This window comes from Chlorocebus sabaeus, chromosome 14, assembly GCF_047675955.1.
Source record: "Chlorocebus sabaeus isolate Y175 chromosome 14, mChlSab1.0.hap1, whole genome shotgun sequence".
In the NCBI taxonomy this organism is placed as follows: Eukaryota; Metazoa; Chordata; class Mammalia; order Primates; family Cercopithecidae; genus Chlorocebus; species Chlorocebus sabaeus.
In genome coordinates this window covers 21,631,852-21,658,214 of record NC_132917.1, presented here as the reverse complement: position 1 = coordinate 21,658,214, position 26,363 = coordinate 21,631,852, and the positions used below count along the sequence as shown (strand labels likewise).

At 36.3% G+C, this 26,363-nt stretch overlaps 1 long non-coding RNA gene across 1 annotated transcript in view; it reads right to left on the bottom strand.

Moving 5' to 3' along the window:
• Positions 1-24,426, bottom strand: part of LOC103220699 (uncharacterized) — a 31,072-nt gene extending 6,646 nt beyond the window's left edge. The window contains exons 1-3 of the long non-coding RNA XR_492601.3: positions 24,296-24,426; positions 24,103-24,183; positions 3,595-3,694 (exon numbers count right to left, since the gene is read on the bottom strand). This is a non-coding gene — a long non-coding RNA (uncharacterized lncRNA). The remainder of the gene's footprint in view (positions 1-3,594; positions 3,695-24,102; positions 24,184-24,295) is intronic.
• Positions 24,427-26,363: the final 1,937 nt, after the last annotated feature.

Genomic DNA, 26,363 nt, shown 5'->3' with positions numbered 1-26,363 from the left:
ATTTGAAAAGAAGTCTCAAAGCAGATTAATATTTTGATGGTGGTGATAGTGAAGACAGAGGATATTCCACTTGAAGTGGAGAATATGAGTGGAGGTACAAATATAAAACAGTGTGGGACATGACAATGGCAGTGCATAGTTATAATTTGTGAGGACTAAACATACATTGATGTAAAAGTATTAGGTAAATTCTGGAATGTAGGTGTCAGTGACATTTTGGAAAGTGTTAAATGCTAAGATGTATGTTTCCAGTAGACAGAGAGTCATGGAATGCTTGATTGGAATGTGGTTGAAGTTAATCTTACCAAAATGTATATGACCGTCTGTGAAATTATTTGGAAGAAGGCAAGAAAATAATGGGCTATGAAAATAGTCAAGGCAAAGTATTTGAGTCTGGATTAATTAGATGGCAATTGCTGTGGAGATGCATGAGCACATAAGACCAATATTGTGAAGGAAGAATTCTGATTGACTTCACGTATATGACTTGGAATATAGTGATTGGCTCTGATGAATGTGAGGAGAAATGGGAAGGTGAATGAAGATGACTCCGAGAGTAGGTGTCTGGTTGATCAGGAACATGAGGGTACCATTGCTGGCAACTGGATAATCAGAAGGAAAAGTTCATTGTTCCAGATGAGGGATGCATAGCCACTGGAGGTTTAGATGTTTCAGATGCAGGTGTGTACACATTTGCAAAGCTATATTTTAGAATGATGAAACTGCTGGGAGTAAGACGGTGGCTTGAAGGGGACAAATCCTTTGAACATCAGGTTGGTCATTGTTAAAAGCTTCACAAGGGCCGGACATAGTGGCTCGTGCCTGTAATCCCAGCACTTTGGGAGGGTGAGGCAGGCAAATGACCTGAGGTCAGGAGTTCGAGACCAGCCTGGTCAACATGGCGAAATCCTGTCTCTACTAAAAATACAAAAATTAGCCAGGTGGGGTGGCACATGCCTGTAATCCCAGCTATGTGGGAGGCTGAGGCAGGAGAACCACTTGAATCTGGGAAGCGGGGGTTGCAGTGAGCCGAGGTCATACCATTGAACTCCAGCCTGGATAACAGAGTGGTACTCCATCTCAAAAAAAAAAAAAAAAAAAAGCAGCTTCAAAAGCCTCATTCCCAAATGGCAGGATACATAGTTAGGAAATAGTGAGGCATCACAGTGAATAATGCTGACTTGTGATTGTATAACTAAAAGGACTTGTGTCTAGCAAATGGTCATGCATATAGATTTTTAAGAACAATTTTTGGGAGCATGTCACCTACATAATTTAAATACAGAAGTCAGTTTTCACCAAAAAAGAAAGCAGTCCTTACTAATTCTTCAGGAAGGCATGTACACATCCACAGGCAAGGAGAGGAGCACTCCATGTATTTCCATTGAGGGCCCCCCATAGTCAAAGGATTAAGACAAGAAAGACACATATTGATAAAGAAATTTTAATAACTGGAAGGAAAGGATAACACTTTTCAGCTTACAGAACTTGAGTACAATTACCTGACATCTATTTTTAAGAAAGAGAAGGAAATTTAATTGAATGCACAGTTAGACATCTATCAAAATGAATTTTCTTTAAAAACCTCATATAACAATATCCCATTTCTCTCTCAGCATAATGATTTCTTACCAACAAAGCCTGTCAGTGTTTCCTAGAAGCAATATTGAAGTGACTTCTTGCTGGAAATTCAGCAAATGAACTTTTTTTGCTCCCAGAATCTCTCTCCTCATTAGGCTAGTTAGAAATTTGCCCGGGGCTCCCAGCCCGTCTTCTCTCTGACGGATGCTAAGTGTAGAGAAGCTAATGGACACTTTAACTGTTAGGGGGCTTTCGATTCAATCCCTTGCAGCCTGGCAGCTCACTCCCAAGTCCTTTCAGCAGAGCTGCAATCATATGCACAAATATGATGGTTAAATATGGGCTAGAAGGAAAATCACATTTTTTTTCCTCATGATAAGGGAGATACTTGTTAAAAATGGGAAATAATCTGTGAAGGTATTCGACAGACTGGGACTTTCTCCCCTTCAAGAGGCCCCTCCCACTGGACTGTCCCTACAGCACTTTGCACCTTGCAAGGAACAAATGGGGAAGGAATCCCTTTTACTATTTCCAAGTGTGTTGATACAGCCTCCTCCTGTGGACAAGCATATAATATAATTGTTCTTTAAGTTACCATCTAATAGCAATTACTAATAGAATATAACAGGCTTACAATAGTTTGAATTTGAAATGAAAAAAAGCTGGTGAGTAGCCTCTAAACATGAAACATGTTTAATGTAAATATGCATTATTCGTGAATAGGTTTAACTAGCCCTTTTCCAATTACATTAATTTTCTTACACTTTCCCCTTCCCTCCTTTGTACCCTTCCTGCCCTAATATCAGCATCAACAAATTGGTCGGTGATTGTTCTCTGATTGTCTATGCCACATTTTTTTTCTCCTTTGAGTCAGGTTTTTTAAGTGATCATTTCATTTGTTTCTACTTCTCTGTTCTCCTCCAACAAGCCTGGCCCCGAAGCTCTGACTTTACAACACATAATTGTGTTCTTAATCTACAGGTTAAATTTGGTTGGGGAAAACATGGGCCTGGTGTTTTAGATGGTTTAGATTCAATAATCCACAAATGTCTAGACATTCAAATAAGGTCAGAAAAAAAATCTATTCTTTGAAATTTATTTAGCAATTCCAGACATCAATTTGGAGAAATGCGTTCTCTGAAAGAGAAATCTGTTCTGGTTCTAAATATGAACCAAAGTGGCAAGACCCAGACCATCTTATCTATTTAAATGGAAGATCGTTTTGAAAGGTATAAAGATGCTCCTGCAAATCTGTCTGGTGCCAGAGTGTCAAGGCACAATTTATCCCAAATGACTGCCATTCCTGTGAGACAAGAGCTGAATGTAAAGAGGCACTGGAGATCAGAATTCAACATCGATGGGGTTGTTTTCCCCAGGATACTACCTCATGATTTCTTCAAGTCTATTGACTTTTTTTTTTTTGGGAAAAATAAGGTGCATATTTTGTTTGGTGGCTGCAGGACTTTGTGCTACAAGATCCAGCTCATGTGTCTCTGGTGACTATATAAGAACCAGAGCTTTCTGAATCTATGGCAACAATGTGTTGTTCTAGTAATAGCATGTCTTATTGTTATCTCTGATGGCACGACCTAGCATAATGTGACACATACTAGAAGAAGGAATGTGACAGTGGATCAGGCAGGCAGTGCTGCACATGACAAATATGACATCTCATCTGAAACCAGTCCTGCTTTTAGCAGATACTAACTCAAAGGGCGTATCACTCTCATCCATATCCTTCAAGCTTTTTGGTGATAAGAAGGCCACGTAAAGGCCACATCTGTTATGGGCATAGAAGTAAGCAGTATCAGGGCGGTAACAAAAGGCAATGTTTGAGAGGTGATGTGCCCAAGAAATCAGTTGAAGGAGGTGTAATTAGGTGGTGAGAGTGAAGATAAGCTATCTATCCCCTCTACCACTTGGTCTCTAGGACTGACAGCTACAACAAAGCAGTTAAGTTGTGCTTCAAGAAGATCAAGTGGAATCGACACTGCTGTCCATTCCAATCTGTACCTTTAATATTTCACTGCAGAGAACTTCACAATTTGGATCAAGTGTATTTCCTTGTTCAACTAATATCGTTCATGCCTTCAGTATATCCATCAGCCACGATCTGTTCAAAAATATAGAAACCACTTTAAGAATTTCAAACAGAAGAAAATTTGGTACAGAAATATACCTAAAAATTGTCAGAAAGGGTTACAGGAAACACTAGGAAATGGTAGTACGATCCAGAGATCAGAAAGTGGGGGAAGTATCTGAAACCCTTCTTCTAGGACTAGAGAAGCAAAAGAGAGAAAATAGAATTAATGCATCAACCCTACGTACAAATGCTTTTTGAGCTCCAATTTTTCCATCCTTTTTCTGCTGCTTCTGCTGACGGGAACTAATCAGAATCAAACTAAAAAAGGAGTCTAAAGAATGTCATTTTTAGTTTTTCAACCTCTTCAATATGGAACAGAGAACAGGGGGTAGAAATGGAGTTTAATACAGACAGACACTATTTGGCATATTATGCTTTATTTTAATGAAAGGTGAACAAGGCAAGGATATATTTTTATGTGTATAATGTATATATACATATACATGCATATACATGTACACAAGTAACTACAATACACAGTGATAATGTGCTAGGCTTAGGTGTCAGGTAAGTGTGTGTTTATTCCTAGTTGTCTTTACATATCTGGAACTGAACAATAACACCTGCTATGTGCCTTTATTGGGATGCAGAGGATGCAACATTTTCTAAAGATATGGTATATTTAGCTACAGTGCACATCAAATGCTTTAATATGGTTTACACTTTAATCTTATTTGGCAAAGGTTTTGCAAATAATATTAGCACTATAGTTCTTCTCACTTTGGAATGGATTTAAAGTGCTGTATGAGAACTGATATTTTGTTACTGTCTCTTCAATTGTGGCACAATAAATGCTTGATATTTAAATTAAAAGTTGACCCTAATACCCAGGGAAGAGAGTCACACACAGTTACTATGTTATTAGAAATATGTTTTTTTTTTTTTTTTAAACCCACACTTCCCTTTTAAGAGTAGCATCGGGTAGGAGAAAAACAAATTGTAAAAAATTAAATAATTTACAATGTGAGTCTCAAAAGGAATTTTCTGCAAGTTGTTGTTTTTTCATGGCACAGAAATGCCTCATTATATTGATCATCACTGAGAAGTGAGGTGTTCTACTTAGCTGTTTTTTTTTTCACATAAGACTACCTTCTTATTTTTAATTATTGCAATATTTTAAGAGTAATATTTATTGTTTTATATATAAAACTAACATACAACAGATGAGTTGGATCAAGACTGTAAACTGAGCCTTTTTCTTTTCTTTTTTTTTTTTTTACTTTGCACTACAAGTTAACTGAAATTGCAGACATAATACTTCTATATAAATAACAAAGTAAGAAAGGGTACAAAGCAGAAACTTTTAGGAAATTTTGGAAGAGAGAGAGTGGTTGGGATAAATTTTCAAAGGGATAAAAACATAGAAAATTGCCAAATACAAAAAAGAACACTCTTTTTATATAAAGTTGAGAAAAATCCAAGCTTTATAACAACTTCAAACCCACTAGAGGCCTATAGTATAATCAAATTACTGAATTAGGATAAACCAGACAATATGGATGCCTTCAGCTCTCCTACTTATATTGTTTATCGTGTGTGTGCGCGTGCGTGTGTGCATGCATGTGTGTTTACACAGGTACATGTCTTAGTTTTATTGAGAAACTAACATGCTGCTAAGATTTCCTTTGCTTCCTTGAGTAAAGAATTTTTAAGGCCAGATTATCCTTTAGAATCTGAGTATAATTTTATGTTGTCAAATATTTCCTTAGGTACTTATTTTTAAATTTAGTCATTTAATTGAAAGAGGTCAATCTGTGGTTAATATTTGGCAGTACGTGGTTAACTAGGGGCATGGATTTGACTCACTCTTTTTACCTTGTCCAGCTTCTAAGATCATTGTCTGGAGGGTCAGTGGATAGGTATAACAGTTTGGCAAATTCCCAGTGTCTTGTAATCCTGATGGAAACTGTTCTCACTATCTGGTTTGGTTTGTACGCTTAAAAAAAAATTAGTGTATGTAAGTAAACCTAAGGAATATGTACTTAGTAGTTCTTTTTCTAGAAGTAACGTGTCAAAATCTAAAACCAATAGAATTAATCACATTTTACAAATAATTTAAGGGCCACCATCTAGCCATTTTAACCACTTGCCATGATTTTAACTTGGAATTTCGGTTCCAGAATAAATGTATAAGGTGACATTCATGTTAGAGGGTAGGAGGAAGAGGTTTTCAGGAATGAAATGGCCTGGAAACTTCGAAAATTACTCCCATGTAGTAAGGGATCTCTGGGGGCAAAAATACAGAGTTTATTACCTGCCAACTTGTTTACAAATGTATCAAGTCACAGTGAAAATGTCTATTTTTCTGTCTAGATGAATTCTTCTTTCTCAGGATCACCATCATGCTCTAAATGTTTAAATTTCATCTTAAATTTTTAACAATAATTTCCTAAATTCCAAGATAGTTGAAACCCAGCATCCCTTGTGTATCTTCACATTTATTTCAATCAAATAGTGCTATATAACCACCTTCTTAACTCTTAAGTTCAAGGTAGATATTATCCTCATTTTGAATATAAGGAATTTGTTCCCCACAGAGCAATGTCACAATTTTAAGCAATTTCTCAGTAATCACATAGCACAAAAAGTGGTAGATCTAAAATTTAATTCAAGTCTCAATGTTTCTAAAAGCCATGCTCCTTATTTCTCTTTTAAAATGTATTTTTCAACATAGTGTGTAATCTTTAATAATATGCGATTTAAACTAGGGCCTAAAAATTACTCAGAATGATAGTAGTAAGTGCACCGAAGGAGGAGAATAGGTAAAGATAAAATCAGAAGCAAGAACTCACATAGCAATCAGGAAGACCTCTACTTTCTCTGGAATGTAGAACATATGTATAGCAGTAGTGCAAATAAAGATAGTAAAGGTATTGTACCCCAAGCTATTGTACCCCACACTGAGGGATCTACAAGAGCTTCTGTAGGAGTGGAGTGTCATTACAGTTGACTTGTCTTTGTAATCTAGCCATATATGCTGTGTATCTTGCAGTGGAAGAGATTATAAAAATGATAAAGCAAGTTAAGAGCACTTTGTGGTTGGTGGTAAGTCACATGTGAAATAAAATTGTTTTACTTAAGGGGATTTTTGAAGAAATGTTTAAATACAATATGATGATTTGTATACTGCTGGCTTAAATAATGTTCATCACCTTCACCTAAGAAAGAAGTTGATAGGCTCTTATTTTTAAAGTAAAAGGATAAATTTAATTGTAGAAGTGCTGAGAATGGGGAGATGACAAGTCACCCAGCAGATGATGTTCAAGAAACAATTTTGGATTAGATCCATCACACAGCAGAGGACTGACTCTTAGAGCATTCCAAATAGAGGTGCTGACTGTATCGAGTACATAGCAATTGTTCAAATATTAATTAAACTGGATTGAATTGCATTGAACTGAAAGCAGTTGAACAAGGCATCAAATACAACAGAGGAAAAGTAAAGAATTAGAAGAACACAAAGACAGTTAAGTTGTAGTGTTATAGAAATATAGGAGGAGCAAGAAGTATTCACATAGGACAAGGCAGAGCAATGTCTGAAGGGAAGTTTCTGGAAATGGTCACACAATGGTCAGTATGAGATCCAGAGGTCGAGGAATTCTGAAATATGTGAGTGGTGAAAGAGTAGAGCCAATTAATTACAGGAATTTGAGAAAGACATGAAATAACATAATCTTGCATTAATGTTTATTAAATATATACTCTAAAAAACACAAAAAGTATAATAGCAAAATGTCTTTAATGACTGTAGTTGTTTGCGGCTTGCAAGGCAGGGAACTGGGCCAGGAGCTAAGATAATGAAATGGATCCAATATAGCAGGGGTACCCAACCCCAGGGCCACAGATTGGTACTAGTTTGTGGCCTGTTAGGAACCGGGCCTCACTGCAGGAGGTGAGCAAGCATTACTGACTGCCTGAGCTCTGCCTCCTGTCAGAGCAGCTGCAGCATTAGAATATCATAGGAGCGTGAACCCTATTGTGAACTGCGCATGTGAGGGATCTAGGTTGCATGCTCCTTATGACAATCGACAATCGAATGCCTGGGGATCTAAGGCGTAACAGTTTCATCCTGAAACCATCCGCCTCCACCTCCCTGCCATGCTCCCAGCCAGTCTATGGAAAACTTGTCTTCCATGAGACCGTTCCCTGGTGCCAAAAAGTTGGGGACTGCTGCAATATAGAACCTATTCTTGAGGAGCCCCCATTTTTTCTATGAAGGATAAAACAAGTACACAAGTAGAAAAATGAAAGTACCCTCAGAGAAGCCAACAATTTTGCCTTTTCCCCAAAGACATTCCCATTCTAGTGACATCTGATGCTTCCTCATTAATTCCTGGTGAATGAGACCACCAGATACATTCTTTCTTTATTCACTGGACACTGTGAGCTCAGGGACTTTATCTGTCTTGTTCTTGTTGCTTGCTCAGTTCCTAAAACAGAATCTGAAACAAAGCTTGCTTAATAAAATACTTTAAAAAATGAAGTAATGGATGGGGAGGGATGGACTAGTAAGAGAATGGACCCCTAACCATTGTTCAAATGAAATGCTGTTTTACTTGACCTTCTTTTTCCAGTTGCATTTATCAGTCTATATATTTATCCTACTATGTCAACCCCTGAACAACAACAACAAAAAGTAATACTGTACTCAGCCGTCCTGTTTGAAACCTGCCACATTGTATCTCTCAACCTTGCGTTCTTAATTTGTTCCTTTAACATCATAGTAACACAGCCCAGGTAACTTACAAATACAATAAATGATACTGTTAGATTCTTTTGAAAGATAGAAAAATGCAATTTTCTTCACTTTCTCAAAATGATATAGCTTTTGAAAATATTAGACTTTTTACCAACTTCTGAATTCAGAGCTAAAGAGTTACCTTTCAATTACTTTCCACATGAACATAATGTGATTTGATATTGTCACCAGGTTCAGATAAATGGAAAATTATTTGTAGTTAGTCCGGGAGGGACTCAAGAACTCTGTAAAGCTGATCGGGTTTTGCTAGACTTTGAAATTCTTAGGGACCCTGCAACCACCAGATACATCCAATTATTTGAAAGGTGATGAAAAAACTTGGTCTGATTAAACTGAGACCATTCTCTGACTTCCTAAGCTTTCAGACAACTTAGGAACTAATACACACTGCACATGTCTCCTTCTGAAATGCTCTCCACCTTAGTTTTTATGAGAGTGAAAGCACAGTTCTGTAATATATGAAGAAATCTGTGGATTCTGTAGAGATAGGAACAGCGTGACATAAATCTCAGGAAGGCATCTTATTTCACAAATTTCCCATTTGATTCCTGCTATTGTGTGAGGCTGGGCTCTTCATCTCTATCAAAGTCAGTCTGGAAGCCTTCTGAGATTGCCTCTAGAGAAGCCGATACTCCTGCGGATTGGACCACAGATGCTATAAGTCTGAATGTACATTTAAGTATTGTTGTGCTTTAAATTTAAATGCATGGCTAATTTTGTATCTATCGTATCTTTATAGAGTACTAAGAGGATTCCTGAGAGAAGCAGCATTAAATCCACTCTTGGGGACATTTTTTGGGGAGTAGGGGAATCAGATAGTCATATCTCTAAGGAGAATATGTGGTAAAGACCAGGGGATATGACATAGAATTTAATGTCAGACTTAAAAAAAAATTCCATGAGCTGGAGAGGGGAGAGAAATATTTACACAAAAAGCATGACTTATGAGTGTTAAAGGCCAGGTGCAGAATAGATGAGGAAGGGCATAGGTAGTCTAGTGATAAGAACAGCTTTGGGCACAGATCCAAGAAAGGCAAGGGAGTGGAGGATCCATGTCTAGTAGGAGGGCCTGGGAGAGGTGCCACAGGAGAGCCAGAAGCATCTGAATGTGTCCATATACAAGGAATTTTCTGTTTACAATAGGGTGGGTTTTCTGCTTAGTGGAAGTGTTTAGGTTCAACATCTAGACATTTAGAAGTCACTCTATATCCTTTATATGGAAGAAGGTTATGATAAAATAATGTTTTAATATTGATAACATCAAACACTGTAAGGACTTAGTGCATATTGGACACTGGTCCTCTATATCTGTGAACTAATTTATCCTTGAAAACAATTCAGTGAGACTGCTAATATTACTTCTGTTTCAGAGAACCAAACCGAGAATCAGAAAAGCTAAGTAACTTGCCCAAGAATGCGTAGTAATAAAAGGTAAGATTGGGAAAAACACGTAGGCATTTGGGCTCCAGAGCCTGCTAAATGCTAAGCTAAAAACTATGCTAAGCTTTTTGTTTGCTTAGTATCTGTTTGCTGTATATTTTTAGATAATAAAGTTTTTACAATAAAATAACTTTTAATAGTTTTATATTATTGGTTAGTAGGGATATATTAGAAGGTACTCAGGTCTCTTTTGGGTAAACAGTTTGTTTTCATTTTTTAATGCTATGATAAGCAAAGCTTCATGAATTTTTATCTTTGCAAACACACCTCCAGGAAAAAAAATCAGTTCTTAGCAGTGAAATGACTGGATCAAAGGATATGCATATTTTTAAGGATTTTGACATAGGCTGTCCTAAATCACTCTCCAGAGAAATTTTTCCCAATATGCATTGCCCCATCAGATACTGAGATGGTAACTAAATTCTCACGAGAAATGATTCTCTTTTTTATTTTTGACAGTTTAACAACTTCCATGTTAATCATTATAGATTCAATTGGAATTTGATTATAAACAAAGTTAAATAATTTCACATGTTTAATTCTAATTTATATATCTTCTTTTGTGATTAAGTGATCTTATTGTTAATATATTTTTAATAGTGTTTTGTAGAGTACAATTATCACTCCCATTGCTATAGCAAATATTTTCCTTAGATATTTAATTTTAGGGGCTTTAGTTGTAAACAAGCTTTTACATTTATAGTCAAATATATCAATATTTTTCTCCAGCGCATTGACATTCAGTTTGATGCTCAGAAATACTTTGCATAGTCTCAAGATTATATAATTATTTGCTCTTATTTTGTATTATGATTTTAATTTTTTAAAATTGATTTATTTGGATGAATTATCTAAAGTAGAGGGATTGCTTTTGTTTTTTCTCAAATAATTAGCTGCTTGTCCCAAATTAATCAAGTGACTTTTCAGCCACTAGTATCACTATGACCATAATTGTTTTCTTTAAGCCATTAACATAAAGCATAACATTAATTCATGGTATTGAGTAACGTTGAATTATATAATTACTTTATATTCTAAATATGTTAGCTCTTTTCCCTGAGACCTTTATCTTAATCATCAGAACGTTTTTTGTTTTCTTATTGGTAAATAATTTGATCTTAATTACAAAAATACTACAAACTCAATGCAGAAACAAACAGTAGGAAAAAACGGAAGAAAGGTAATAATCAGTATTTGGTTTTTGAGTCATATCCTTCCATATCTGTTGGTTGTTGCTTGTAACATGCATTTTTCAAGATAGTGTACATATTTCTTTGTAATTGATAATTTAGTTATTTAACATACTTTAGAATTGCTTTAGGTTTATAGCAAAATATAAATTACAAGGAAGACAAATTTAAATTACAAGGAACATTTGTTACAACTGATGAACCTACATTGATGCATGCATCGTAACACAATGCACACAATTTATATTAGGGTTCATTTTTAGTGTTGTACATTCTATGAGTTTCAACAAATGTTTAATGATATGTATCAACAATTACAGTCTCATACAGGATATTTTCCCAGCTAAAAAATCCTCTGTGCTCTGCCCGTTCATTCCTTCACATTACACTCCAGATCCCCTGGCCACCACGGATCTTTGTATTATCTCCACAGTTTTGCCTTTTCCAGACCCTCATATGATTGGAATCATATAGTATATGATTGGAATCATATAGTATGTCACCTTTTAGTATTGGCTTCTTCCACTTAGCAATAAGTATTTAATTTTTCTGCATGTCTTTTAATGGCGTGATAATTTTTTAGTGCCGATTAAGACTCCATTGCCTGGCTGTACCACAGTTTATCCATTCACCTACTGCCATACATCTTGGTTGCTTCCAAGTTTTGGCAATTATGAATACAGCTGCTATAAACATCCATGTGTGGGATTGTGTGTGGGCATGTTTCTAACTGCTTTGGGTAAATACTAAGCAATGTGATTGCTGGATCATATGGTAAGAGTATATTTGTAATAAATATTTAAAATCAACAATATAGTAGAATTTTTATAGCTAAATATACATATATAGCATCAAGTGTAGTAACGATAGTTTGGCACCAGAAAAAGGTGTCACCATTTATTCAATTAATCACATATTGTTTCATTTTAAGGCATTTTTCAAATATTGAGTCTATTAACATAACATTCTTATATACAAATTTTGGGGAAAGACGTTGTATTGTAAGATATTAAAGCATATGTTTTCTGGGGAGTTTGCATGCTCTTCCCCTTCATTCTGCATAAAATATCCACACCAAAGTCCTGTTCCTAAAAGCATTGTTTTACATTAAGGAATAACTTGAGTGCAATGAGGTATGTGAATCTTTAAAAGATTTTATTTAACTATAAGCCCACGTCATAACTACCACAAAGGAGGCATCTTCCTATCTACCCACCAGGTTCGTCCCTCAGCTTCCATGATCTGTCCTAATGTTTTTTAGCCAAAAGCCTGAAATGCCAGGCTGGGGATGTTTCTAGGTCTTTCTGCCCCATCTTTGGCCTGGAAGCCCAGAGGGCTCATGAGTTCCTCTTAGCTTCCTTAATCTCTCCCTCACCCCCATTGCTGGGGAAGGGGAATCCCTCTCAGCACTGCTGTTCTAATGCCTTCAAACTTTGGCCTGCTCTCCAAATGCTCTTTGAAGGGGCCTGAGAATGAGTTGGAAAGGTGCTTCCAGAGTCTTCCCTGTCAGCTCACACATGGTCAATTGACAGCCTGAGGGTTGTTCCATTGGGTTACCACTTCCTAGCAGATTTCTTCCTCTTCTGCATTGCCAAGGATGAGAGCAGTGGTCTCTTCTTTTTAATGAAAGGCTACTCAGTTCCTGTCATGTAGTTGATTTCAATTTCTTTGTGTCCTCAATCCTCTAATGGGTTTTCAAAAACTATATTATAGTTTCTCAGTTTCCTTTTGGTGTTTGGGGTGCATGTTACAGTCTATTGAAACTTTCTACAACAGAAGCAAGAGCAGGATTCCTAGTGTTTTTAATTTTGTGCCCCCTATCTATTTATATCGCTATATATAGATAGTTGTCTCTTTAACTATGATATAGCTTCTATCTTACTTATAATTCTAGAAACAACTTATAATCTAGAAACAGTGTATTTTCCCTCTTCTTTCACTAATGATGCTCTGTGTGGATCTTTTTTAAAAATTTTGCTTATTGAGTAAACCACTTCCACTAGGATAACTTCCACTAATTTTATTAATTGTAATTCTACCTTTCTTAAACTCATTTTTCAAGATTCACCATGTTGTTCTTTTATAATCTATCTTACTTAAGCTTCTGTGTTTTTATAATGAACTTTGGGGATTCATGGGGAAAGGTGGTGGGGGGCGGGTGACGGATAAAAGACCACATATTGGGTACAGTGTACACTGCTCAGGTGATAGGGGCACTGCAATCTCAGAAATCAACACTAAGGAACTTACCTGTGTAATCAAAAGCACCTAGACCCCAAAAACTATTGAAATACAAAAGGAGAAAAAGAATCTTAATGGAAAAAAGAATCTTAATGGAAAATAAAAAAGCATGTAAAGCTACAAAATTTCCCCAGTTATAAAACATTTTTTAAAATAAAATTTTTCATAGTTCTTATTGATAGTATTTCAATAACTGTTTTAATTACTTTCAATGAAATTATTATTTAGCAAAACACTTTTTGTCATTTCCTACTGACATGTTCCTAGTATTGGAATATCCACAAGTACATACTAGCTCATAGTATTTCACTGTGTATAAAATATTTACTGTGTATAGTTTGAGTTCTTTGAGTATTATTCCTAAATACTCCAAAAATATTCAAAAAGCATGTTGATGCTTTGTTTATAGAACAGAGTTCAGTATTTACCAATTAAATCAAGTCTAGTACTTGATTCAAATTTTCCAAATCTTTACTCTCTTCTCCAATTTTGTTGAGGCATAATTTAAGTTGTACAACTTGATTCAATATATGAATACCTTGTGAAATATTCACCGCAATCAAGTCAATGAACATATCCATCACCTCACATAGTTACTTTGTAATTCTGTGTGTATGTAGTGTGAACAGTTAAGACCTATCTTCTTAGAAAACTAAATTTCTAAAAAATGGAAATTCTGATAAATATTAACCTGTGTGAATTAGAGACTACTGATAATGCATGTAAAGGTAGCACTGCTGCAAAATACAGTAGAATATATTTCTACAAGAGTAGTGGCAATGGAAATGTTCCTCAATCAATTATCACACTCAACAATATAACATGAATCTTCTATTGATATGGTGCTTTACCTTCTCATACTTATTTTGTATGCATTCTCTCCTTTATTTGAAACAACTAAATGTTTGGGTATTACTGTTCCTAATTCATCCATGTAGGAACTTACAGAAATTAAGTAGTTTTGCTAACATCAAACAACATTTAAGTGGCCAAACTAAGGCTTGAACTAAATTTTTTTTATGACTACTAATTGTCTTCCCACAGCAGTGAAATTGTCTGCATAGCAATTAAAGGTCTTTCTACTCAATGATTTTAAAAACCCAAATCAAAAAGGTATAGAAGTCCATAGGTTAATTCAGGAGCTGATCCAGAGCCCTGGTTATTTTTATTTTTCTCCTTATCATGCTCAGCAAGTTGACCCTTGTCTTCAGGCTTATCCTTTTATGGTCTCAAGATGGCTGTGGTGGCTACAAGCATCACATCCTTACACTAAAGTATGTGGGGTGTGGTGGTGTCTATCATCCCAAATACTTGGTAAGCTGAGGCAAGAGGACCACTAGATTCCAGGAATTTGAGACTGCATTGAACTGTGATCATGCCATTGCACTCCAATCGGGGCAACAAAGAGAAGAGACCCCGTTTCCAAAATACATACACACACACACATATTTATACACACACATACATAGTACAGCCCATTCACCAAAAAAAAGTCCCTTCCTTATGTCACTTTTTTCCTCATGTCACTTTTTAAGCATGAAGAAAATTTTTCTAGAAGACTCCTCAGCAGATATCCTTCAGAACTCAGTGGGTACATTGTATGGCATGCTCAACCCTAATCAATCATGGGCAAGAAAAGTAAAATTACTGTTACTATGTTATAATCGTCAAGATTTAGACCTCAAGACATGAAATGTTGGCCTCTGTTACTGAAAAAAATAAAACCACAAATTTTTATTGTCAACAAGCAAATTTCTATTGTCAAGAATAAGGCAGGGAAGTGGCTCTCGGCAGGCAGCAAACAGTGTCTGTGATACAGACACAGAGATTGAAGATAAGAGCAAGAGAAGATGAGTCAAAAACTATTACAGACCATGCATCCTGGGAAATGGGGAAATAGATTATTATAGAGAGAAATAGGAAAAGAACAAAGAGGTGTCAGTCATGATGGAAAGATGATAGCTTTGCTTTGGCACAAGATGGTCAGGGAGATGGGATTTTCAAAAGGAATTGCAGGCACATAGTTACAAAGTTTGAAACACGCAAGAGCAGCCAGAGTACAGATTGAGTCTTAAAAACTTCTTCATAGAAGAAGCAATGTCAGTGTCATGCAAGCAAGTAAGATTACTGAGAGAGACACTGGAAAAGAACAAAAACTGAGCATTAAGAATCATTCCTAATTAAGACTACAGAGTTAGAAATATGAATAAATGAAGAAGGCACAAATGGAAACAGAGTAGATATCATTAAAAAAGGGATATGTCATTCCATTGCAAATGTAGACTATTAGACTCAACATTGAATAATTAACATCTCCATCTTTTTTCTTCTTTATAAGCAAACACTTAAAAATCTTTAAATGTTTCACCAAGTGGCTGTACCACAATTTATTTAATCTTTCTTCGGTTTTCAGATATTTTCTTCCAGTTATTTTAAGAATTTATCTCCTTTAATCCAGTCTCAGCCTTCCATCTCAGAATCTGAGTCAAGCAGTATATAGACCCAGAATAAGAGAATAAAGAGGTTTTTAGCAAGAAAATTGGTTTGAAAACAATGTTTACTACAGAAAGAAACTGCTTGAAATTCTTTTGGTGTAATATGTAAGAAGCTTAGCCAGCAATATATTTTTTTATTTAGTTAAAATATGATATTTACCCTCACAAAGGCTTAACCGCAAAGCTGGATTCAGGAAGAAGAAGAATGTGAAGTAAAGAAGATAAACTTACACTTGTGTTGGATAACTGTGGAAACAGAAGAAAGGAAGGCAATGGAAAAAGAAGTAGTCAGATGGGTGTCCCAATAGTTACATTTTTTTAGACTTTATCCCAAATAGGTCAAAATGTGTCATGATTGAAAAAAAACAAACAAACCAACATTTTGAGTTCAGGAGTCAGCTCTTCTTCATCTGGTTCTTTACAAACATTTAGGAGCCCGGCATAATTAATGGATGACATTGTGCAGTTAGAAAGAGAGAATTCTAGTTTGCTTTTCTTAGCTTTCCTGAATTCCTCTGTGGCGTGGATCCTGCATGGCAGGGGCAAGGTGATCATACAACAAAGCTGGAAGACTGATTTTGTAGGTTGCCTGATGGAGATGACACAGAGTCAGAAAGATCTAGAATCCGAACTAGAACTGAACACCAGTTGAGTAAGCGGGGGAGAGATTAAGCTTCAGTAGAAATCAGAGGAATTTATTTATATTTTATAAAACTAAAGATATCAGTGCCAGCAGAATGACAATTGATAATGTGGTAGCTTGTTTCCAAAGTGGCCACCATCTTTATCTATCTCTTTTTGCTTTAACACATGGCATGAGGCTGTGCCTCTACTCTCCTTGAATCTGGGCTTCCCTTTGGAATTCACTTTATCAGTAGAATTTGGTAAAAGTAATGTTCCGGGATTTCTTGAGGTTAAATCATTAGAAGTCTTCAAGCTTCTATGTAGATGTCTTAGAATACCAGTCACCATGTTATGAGAATCCCAAAACATGGAGAGGCCATGAGTGGGCACTCCCTTTGACAACCTAAAGCAAGTTTTTATGCATGGACAGCATCCATTATCAGCCACGTGACTGAGAGATCTTGGACACTCAGCTTCGTCAAGTCAACAGATGATTCTAGCACTACGGCTGCAATCCTGAAAGATGTGAGGCTGGAACCACCCAGCTGAGCCCAATGCACCCAGAGAACTGTGAAAGTTTCAACTCTTTTAATGTAGCAAAAGATGAGATTAGCCCAAAATGGATCCGAGGGCATCTTGGTCTGAGGACACTTTCACCATACAGGCAAGAGGTCATGTAAACCACGTCCCAAATACATCTTAGAGTAGAGCAGGAGTAGGAAACAGACCTAAGAAAGACTGAACATTTTTTGCCTAAATACTAATCATTACCTGAAATAATTTTAAAATTATACTAAGCTAAATATTAAAACAATGAATATAGTAAGTAGAGGCTTATGAGGAAGACTATTATTTTCTACAGAAAAATAAATTTCGTTTTTATGTGGGTTACATTGTAATTAAACAGAGCAGAGACCAATTCATCAGAGGCTGTTTTTGTAAATAAAATGTTATTGGTATTGGAACACAGCAATACCCATTTGTTTCTCATTATCTGTAACTGTGTTTGTGCTACCACATTTGCCACAGAGATTGTGTAGCCTAAACTATTTTCTATCTGGCACATTAAAGCAAAAATATGCTGATCTCTATATAAAGCAAAATTTGGAACCATGACTCATACATTAATCATAAAAAAAATTGTAATTATATTTTCAGAGTAAATTTCTAGAAAAATTGCTAGCTTACAGAGTCTGTGCAACATTAAAGACTTTCATACATTTTGGCCCTAATTTATCTTCAAACTGTATCAGTTTACATATGATCATATCAAACATGAGATGGCTAAACTCCCTATATTCTAGCCGATCTAAGATTCAACTGGTAAGTCTTTTATATTTTGTTTATAAAAACAGGACATTTTGTACACAATTTTTAATCTGTGTTTATGATCATTATTTAGAATACTTTTAAGAGAGGATCAAAGGACAGTGTATTAAAATTATATCCCTTGCAATATATTGCCAAATTAATTTCCAGAAAAGTTGTACCAAAATACTTCCCCTTACATTATATGAAATTGATATATTTCACTTAACAAATAAATATATCAAAGAAATTGACATACCTATTTTATTTAGTAGTCTCAAGTTGTTGAGATGTTAGACCAGAATTATATTCCTTTTTTGTTTTAATTCACTTTTTATTCCTCAGGAAATTAAAATATTCCTATAAACTTATCATTTTTATTTATATAAAAGGCATCTCACAGGTTTTATTTTTGCCAATTATTTTTGTTTTCCTACTTGCGTTTATATCATGTGAATTCAATAATACACGTAAAAAATTTGCTTATGAGTGAGTCCGCTATTGGACTGTCAATCCCATTTCTGCATTGATCTACCTCTGAAGTAGTCCTTTTCAGAAATAATTATTTTAGATAATAATACCTTTTGGCATTGATAGGGCTCAGATATGTTTATTGTTCTTTAACTTTTGTTTATTCATATGCATTGTCTCTCTAAGTTTGTTTTAGAAACACCCTGTCAAAGTCCACAAAACTCCTTTTGAAATTTGCATTGAGATTGACTTGGTAAGCTTGAAATGTCATTTAATTTTCTTCTAAGATGTTTGTCACTAAAAATTTTTCTGAGTTGATTATAAATTAAATAGTTTTAATTTTAGGATTGTAACTATCTGTTCATTTTAATAATAGTTTTGGCACATATTTTCATTTTTATTTTATTATATCTTTCTCATTGTGGTTTAATTTGTTGACTATTTTAAATGACATTCTTTATTGTGTAAATAAATAAAAATAGTGCTATGAGAGGAGAAAAAATGGTAGATTTTTTATAATGTGAATATAAACTATAAATACAAACTATAATGTAGTTTAGAAGCTATTGATATTTTTAAATAATAATAGTTTGGGTATAAATGGGACCTTTAATTGGAGGATTCAAAGAGTGCACATAAATCATTTTAAAGATATAAAATTGTTTCAGGCTTAAACTTTATGGCACTCAGGGCTCATTGATATTTGGCACTGGTAATAGGATGGGTTCATGGTGTTTCTGACTTATTTACATATCAACCCAGTAGTATTCTTAGAATTAAAGTAGGTCAGTTCCTTGGTCCTACTGTTTTTGCTATGTTTAGGCTATGTCTAAATATTCCAGTCTTTTCTATATATCAGCTGCCATATTTACTGTATATGATGATTCTATGATGTCTTCAGCTAAAATGATTATCTTATTATATCAAAATTATTTTGATTTTAGCTCTGTCTTCTGTTGCTTCTTTCATAGTCTGATCAAAGACTTATTTCACTTCAGTAGCCAGGAGACATGAGCTACTCTAGAGGACTCTCCCATGACTAGGAGAATAGGATGCTGCAAAACTCGGAGTAACATCTGATTATCAGAGTAACAGCCAATCTGAGAACTGCTAATGGAAATATGACAGCAATAATGGGGCCCTCAGTAGGCATTCCAGGGATTGGGCCATCAACCAGAAGTGCTCACCATGATTCTTAATTCCTTTTAAGATGGGACAACCAATAAAGATGATATCAAGATCCTTAAAGAGGTTCTTTGGAGAGAACCCAAAATTAAGCACAACTTAATACTAGATGTTATATTCAACGAAACACATTCATAGGATGTGCAGCTTGGGATGCAGTGATCTATGCCCACCAACCCAGGAGCTGCTGCTTGACTGCGTTTTTCTTACTGGCATCTCCTCTCCCATCCCTACCATGGATGGAAGGCAGTCATCCTTCTCTGAGGACATATTTGGTACTATATTATAGGTCCCAAGTATAAAACATGTTTTTACCCAGGATAATTTGGCTCTCCACCATAATTTTTATATCCCAATATACTTAGTCCCTGAGCATTGAAAAAAGTCTATTGAAAAAAAAGTAGAACATCACTAGTTCTTCCAATTTTAGAAAAAATTAGTGCCCTACGCTGACTCCAAAATGGGTGCTTTCCAGTCTTTGTTTTTGAAGCGTGTGTAGACTGTCAGGCCCTGGCCTACACACAGGGGCATTCAAGCAGCAATCTCCTTCCCTCTGACGTCTCTGTCCATAGCTTTCCCCTCTTGACTTCTTGCATTGTCTTTTTAACTTGTTTTTCAGTTTGGCTAGTCTCATTCCCTCAACTTTTTCTCAGTTTCTGATTCCAAGTTATTTGGCTCTAATTTTGCTTCTACCCAGGCATAGCACATCCACCAAGACGATCATCTTCTTTAGTGAGCTCATCAGCTCAACAGTGGAGGTACAGGCATGAAACCATCTTATTTTTCTCCAATAGCTGTTCCAACTATGGAAGTCTCTCCTTCCTATATGGGAAATACATATTCTAATAATATTTCAGCAGATGCTATAACTATCTTGTCATTAAAAGTCAATACAGACAAGATTGGGTACGTTCAGGGTCATATGGCCATATTATACATTCAATGCCATCCCCTTTAAGCTACAAATGAGTTTCTTCACAGAATTGGAAAAACCTGCTTTCAAGTTCATATGGAACCAAAAAAGACCCCACATTGTCAAGATAATCCTAAGTCAAAAGAACAAAGCTGGAGGCATCATGCTACCTGACTTCAAACTATACTACAAGGCTACAGTTACCAAAACAGCATGGGACTGGTACCGAGAGAGAGAGAGAGACGAATGGAACAGAACAGAGCCCTCAGAAATAATACCACACATCTACAACCATCTGATCTTTGACAAACCTGAGAAAAACAAGAAATGGGGAAAGGATTCCCTATTTAATAAATGGTGCTGGGAAAATTGGCTAGCCATATGTAGAAAGCTGAAACTGGATCCCTTCCTTACTCCTTATATGAAAATTCAAGATGGATTAAAGACTTAAATGTTAGACATAAAACCATAAAAACCCTAGAAGAAAACCTAGAGAATACCATTCAGGACATAGGCATGGGCAAGGACTTCATGTCTGAAACACCAAAAGCAATGGCAACAAAAGCCAAAATTGACAAATGGGATCTAATTAAACTAAAGAGCTTCTGCACAGCAAAAGAAACTACCATCAGAGTGAACAGGCAACTACAGAATGGGAGAAAATTTTTGCAATCTACTCATCTGACAAAGGGCTAATATCCAGAACCTATAAAGAACTCAATCAAATTTACAAGAAAAAAGCAAACAACCCCATCAAAAAGTGGGCAAAGAACATGAACAGACACTTCTCAAAAGAAGACATTTATGCAGCCAACAGACAGACACATGAAAAAATGCTCATCACTCGCTATCAGAGAAATGCAAATCAAAACCACAATGAGATACCATCTCACACCAGTTAGAATGGCAATCATTAAAAAATCAGGAAACAACAGGTGCTGGAGAGGATGTAGAGAAATAGGAACACTTTTACACTGTTGGTGGGACTGTAAACTAGTTCAACCATTGTGGACAACAGTGTGGCGATTCTCGAGGATCTAGAACTAGAAATACCATTTGACCCAGTCATCCCATTACTGGGTATGTACCCAAAGGATTATAAATCATGCTGCTATAAAGATGCATGCACACGTATGTTTATCACAGCACTATTCACAATAGCAAAGACTTGGAACCAACCCAAATGTCCATCAATAACAGACTGGATTAAGAAAATGTGCACATATACACCATGGAATACTATGCAGCCATAAAAAGGATGAGTTCATGTCCTTTGTAGGGACATGGATGTAGCTGGAAACCATCATTCTCAGCAAACTATCACAAGAACAAAAAACTAAACACCGCATGTTCTCACCCATAGGTGAGAACTGAACAACGAGAACACCTGGACACAGGAAGGGGAACATCACACACCGGGTCCTATTGTGGGGTTGGGGGAAGTGGGTAGGGATAGCATCAGGAGATATTCCTAATGTAAATAATGAGTTATTGGGTGCAGCACACCAACATGGCTCATGTATACATATGTAACAAACCTGCACATTGTGCACATGTACCCTACAACTTAAAGTATAATAAAAAGAAAAATAAGAAATGGTTTGATAATTAATAAAAATAAAAGTCAATACAATCCAGCTTAAAAGTAAAATTGCATGTCTACATCAAAACTGTCCCTCGTCCATGGTTTGAGAGATCGAGGTGAGGAAGCATTGTGGTATGACTCTGGTTTATATTCATTCGATAATATTTATTCAATACCTACTGGATGAAAGGTTCATATGTAGGCAATTAAAATTCATCAGCTGTCAGAGTAGGACCTGCTATATAATTTGTGGGGCTCAGTAAGAAACAAAATTGCAGGAGTTTGGCCTGAATCTTCCTTTTTCAGGAACCCACTGAGCTAATTTCCTGCAGACAGCCAGACCATGGACTTTAAATGTCTGTGCAGGAACATTACTGCTCAGTACCTACATTGGGGGTGGGTAAGAAATCCCCATTTAGCCACCTAAACAACATATGTGAATTGCCAACCCAAGGCAAGAGCCACTGCTGCATTACCACCTTGAGAATTCTCTGAACTTGCATCCACATTCTCCTGCTACCCAGGTCCCTATAGGGATGGAGGGTAATGGTGAAATATAGACCTCAGTGTCACCACAACTTCAAGGATAAAGAAAGTTGAAGCATCCCCAGCACATTGAGGCAGGAATATTGCTATAGGTCAGGAGTTTGAGACCAGCCTGGCAATAACAAGACGTTATCTTTACAGAAAATTTGAAAAAATTGTCTAGGCATGATGATGCTTACTTGTAGTCCCAGCTACTCCGGAGGCTGAGGTGGGAGGATTGCTTGAATCTAGGAGTTTTGATGTTGCAGTGAGTTACGATCGCACCACTGCACTCCAGTGTAAGTGACAAAGACATACCCTGTCTCTTAAAAAAAAAAAAAAAAGAAGAAAAAAAGGAAAGGTCAGGCAGGACCCAAGAAGCCAGAAATTTGGAAATATGCAGCCAGAAATGATCCTGGGGAGGCAGGGAGGTAGCAAGAGTAAGGACAGAGCATGAAATAAGGCATAGAGGCCCCTCCCAGCTCATGTTACACTGTCCCGACAGACTTTACTGACAAAACACACAAATGTACTAAGGATTCCAAGACAGAAACCATAGAGCATTAAGCTTCAGATGTATGTAGGGCCCTTATAAGCTCAGGGCCCTGTGCAAGTGCCCTAGCATATGTCGATGGAGTTGGCCCTGTTTCCTGGTCAAGGACATTTGTCCTATGGGCTTTTCACTTCTGCCATAGGGAACAGAAAATAACTGATAGACATAATGAGAAAGGAATAATATTGCATATTAGGCAGCAGCGTAACTGGGTGACAGTGATAAGGAGTTTTGGGAAAGGAAGCATTAACTTGGATAGGTGAGCTGGGCCTCCTTAAAGAACAGAGCCCAGGCTTGTGGGACGTGACATACGTGTTTGATCAAGCTAAGGGAGAAACAGAGGTAAAGGCCCTAAAGTGCCTAATGTGCTTGAAGAATGATAAGGAAGTCATTGTGACTGCAGCAGGATAAGAGAGGGCCAGGATGGTGGGACATTAAGTCACTGAAATAATAGAACCTAAATCACATAGCATCTTCTAAGTTACATAAGAATGCTGACTTGCATCACTGCAAAATTTTGAAGAGAAGAGTGAAATGTTCTGATTGAGGTTTTATATGCATTGCTTCTAGCTATATATTGAAAGGGGACCTTGAAAACTCGACCCTCTATTCAGATCAGGGAGGTATCACTGGGGAGTCAGAAGTGGTAGGACTAAAAGTATGTATTGATAGAAAAGACAAGAGTGTTTTCTTGTTAAATAGGATATGGGTTATGAGAGAAGGGGAGGTGTTACTCATGATTCCAAAGTTAATTTTCTGAGTAACTGGAAGAATGAACTTACCAGTAACTGAGATAGGAAGGCTTCAGATAGAACAGGTTTGGGGGCACGGAAAAATCAGGACTTGGTTTTGTACATGTTGAGAAACCATCCAAGTGGAGAATGAAGTTGGCCATTTGACCTAAGTGTTGAGAACTCAGGTGAGGGCTCTGGGTTGCAATGAGATAATTGTTCATTCCCCATTACTAAAGATCCTTTACCTCTTCCCCCTTGTGCATGTCAATTTCTTCACAGCAATAAACAGTCTCTTAGTCCATATGCCCAAATTTAACCCATCCTTCAAGTGCATAATAGACTCATTTTTATTTACCTCATTGCTTCCTGTTATCTCTTCCTCTTTCCTTCCCTCTTCCATCCTTTCAAACTTTCTTTCTTCCTTTATCACCCCTTCCTGCAATAAACATATAGTGATCATTTACTGAAGGAGTCAGTATAATCTAGAGGCTAAGAACATGAACTCCAAAGGCAGACAACTTAGAGTTTGAATGTGAAACCTCACGTACCAGGTGAGTGGCTATGGGCAAGTCACACAGCCCCTCTTCGTGTTACATGAAGATGAAAATAATACTATGATCACATTAGGCGCCTTAAGGAGTTGTTATACAAATGAAGTGAGCTAACATAATAAGGGGTTAATACAGCACCTAGAATAGAATAAATACAAATGTTATCACCCTATTATAATTACCTTTATTATTACTAGTCACCTATTATATATTTCCTAATGTCATAGTGATTTATCAAGGTTTAATTACCTTAAACTTCTTGAAGGAAAACATCTCATATTTGAATAATTACAACAATCCATTTATGCAATAAATGTTTATTTGGGAGTGTATTAGGCTCTGTAGAAGCAATGATGAACAAGACAGACGTTATCTCTACTGCATGGAGCATACAGTCCCTGAGAAGGATGTTTAAATAAGTAATTATAACCGGTATTGAGAAATCTAATGGGAAACATAGCATACTACAAAGGCACATAGCAATGGTATCCAGAGGAGGAGGGGGGTGGCAATTCAAGAATGCTTCTCATGGAAAGTAATAAATGAGTAAGAATGTGGAAGTTCTTTGTAAGGCACTCATTTTTCTTCAGTTAATAATGTAAAAAAGACTGCAATTACAGGGTGAATTGATGGGCCAAATGGCTGGTATCATTGCTTACAAAAGTGAATTGAACTTGATGGAGCTAATGATGAGAAATAAAATTTGTGTTTTTATTTTTATCTTTTAATTCCCTTTATTCAGGAACTCTTTGAAGTCCTCTCATATGTAGGATGGATAAATCCAGAGATCTAATTAATACACAGTGTGGGAACTATAGTTAACAATATTGTACTGTGTACCGGAAATTTGTTAAGAGAGTAGGTTTCAAGTGCTTTTACCACACAAAAAGAAAAAGAGAAAAAAGCAATTACGTGAACAAATGGATATGTTAATTTTCTTAAATGTGGTAATCATTTCACTATGCATATGTATACCAAAACATCATGTTGCATAACTCAAATATATATAATAAAAGTAAATAAATAACACTGGTTTCTATGAAAGAAGAAAGAGAGGGAAGAGAGAGTTACACAGAAAAGGAGAAAGAAAAGGAGGAGGCCGGGCATGGTGGCTCACACCTGTAATCCCAGCACTTTGGGAGGCCGAGGTGGGTGGATCGCGAGATCAAGACATTGAGACCATCCTAGTCAACATGGTGATACCCCGTCTCTACCAAAAATACAAAAATTTAGCTGGGTGTGGTGGTGCGTGCCTGTAATCCCAGCTACTCAGGAGGCTGAGGCAGGAGAGTCGCTTGAATCCAGGAGGCAGAGGTTGCAGTGAGTGAAGATCATGCCTCTGCACTCCAGCCTGGAGACAGAGCAAGACTATGTCTCAAAAAAAAAAAAAAAAAAAAAAAAAAGGAAGGGGAAAAAAAAGAGAAGACAGGAAAGACCTTTAACCCCTTATTTCTTGTCCAGCACTCTTGATCCTGCAACTCCTAATCTTTCAGTCCATGCTACATAAAAGCTTGAAGAATGGATGTTTTAATTATTTGTATAGAATACAATGGATGAGTTTACCATATATATTTTATTCGGAGATATTGAAGGATGAAGTGAGCAGACCATGAAAAAAAAATTATACAGGACCTGAAAATAAAACTTCTACATCATTGAAAAGGCACCTCCATCATTTAGTTTTAAGTGCATTTTATTCTTTAAGAATGTGTGTCAGTGCAATAAGATCTAAAATCGTATTTTTATGCTATAGATGGAATGCTGATTTAAAAAGTGCTGATTGCAAATTAATCAACATTATTTACAAGTGATTCCTGGGGATGGGCAAAGAAGTGCAGAAATAATATTTTCTGAATTATTGGCCTACTATCACAGAAATGACATCTCATATAAGGTAATCACAAAGAGCACAGTTCCAGAATAAATTATAAAGAAGATTAAATGAAATGGCAGAAAGAAAAATAGAGGTGGGGTGTCTATGGCATAAGAGATAGAAAAGTGTTGGAAGAAAAACAAAAAATTATAAATGATTGCACATAACAATTGCAGGTTCGAGCTGAGGAAC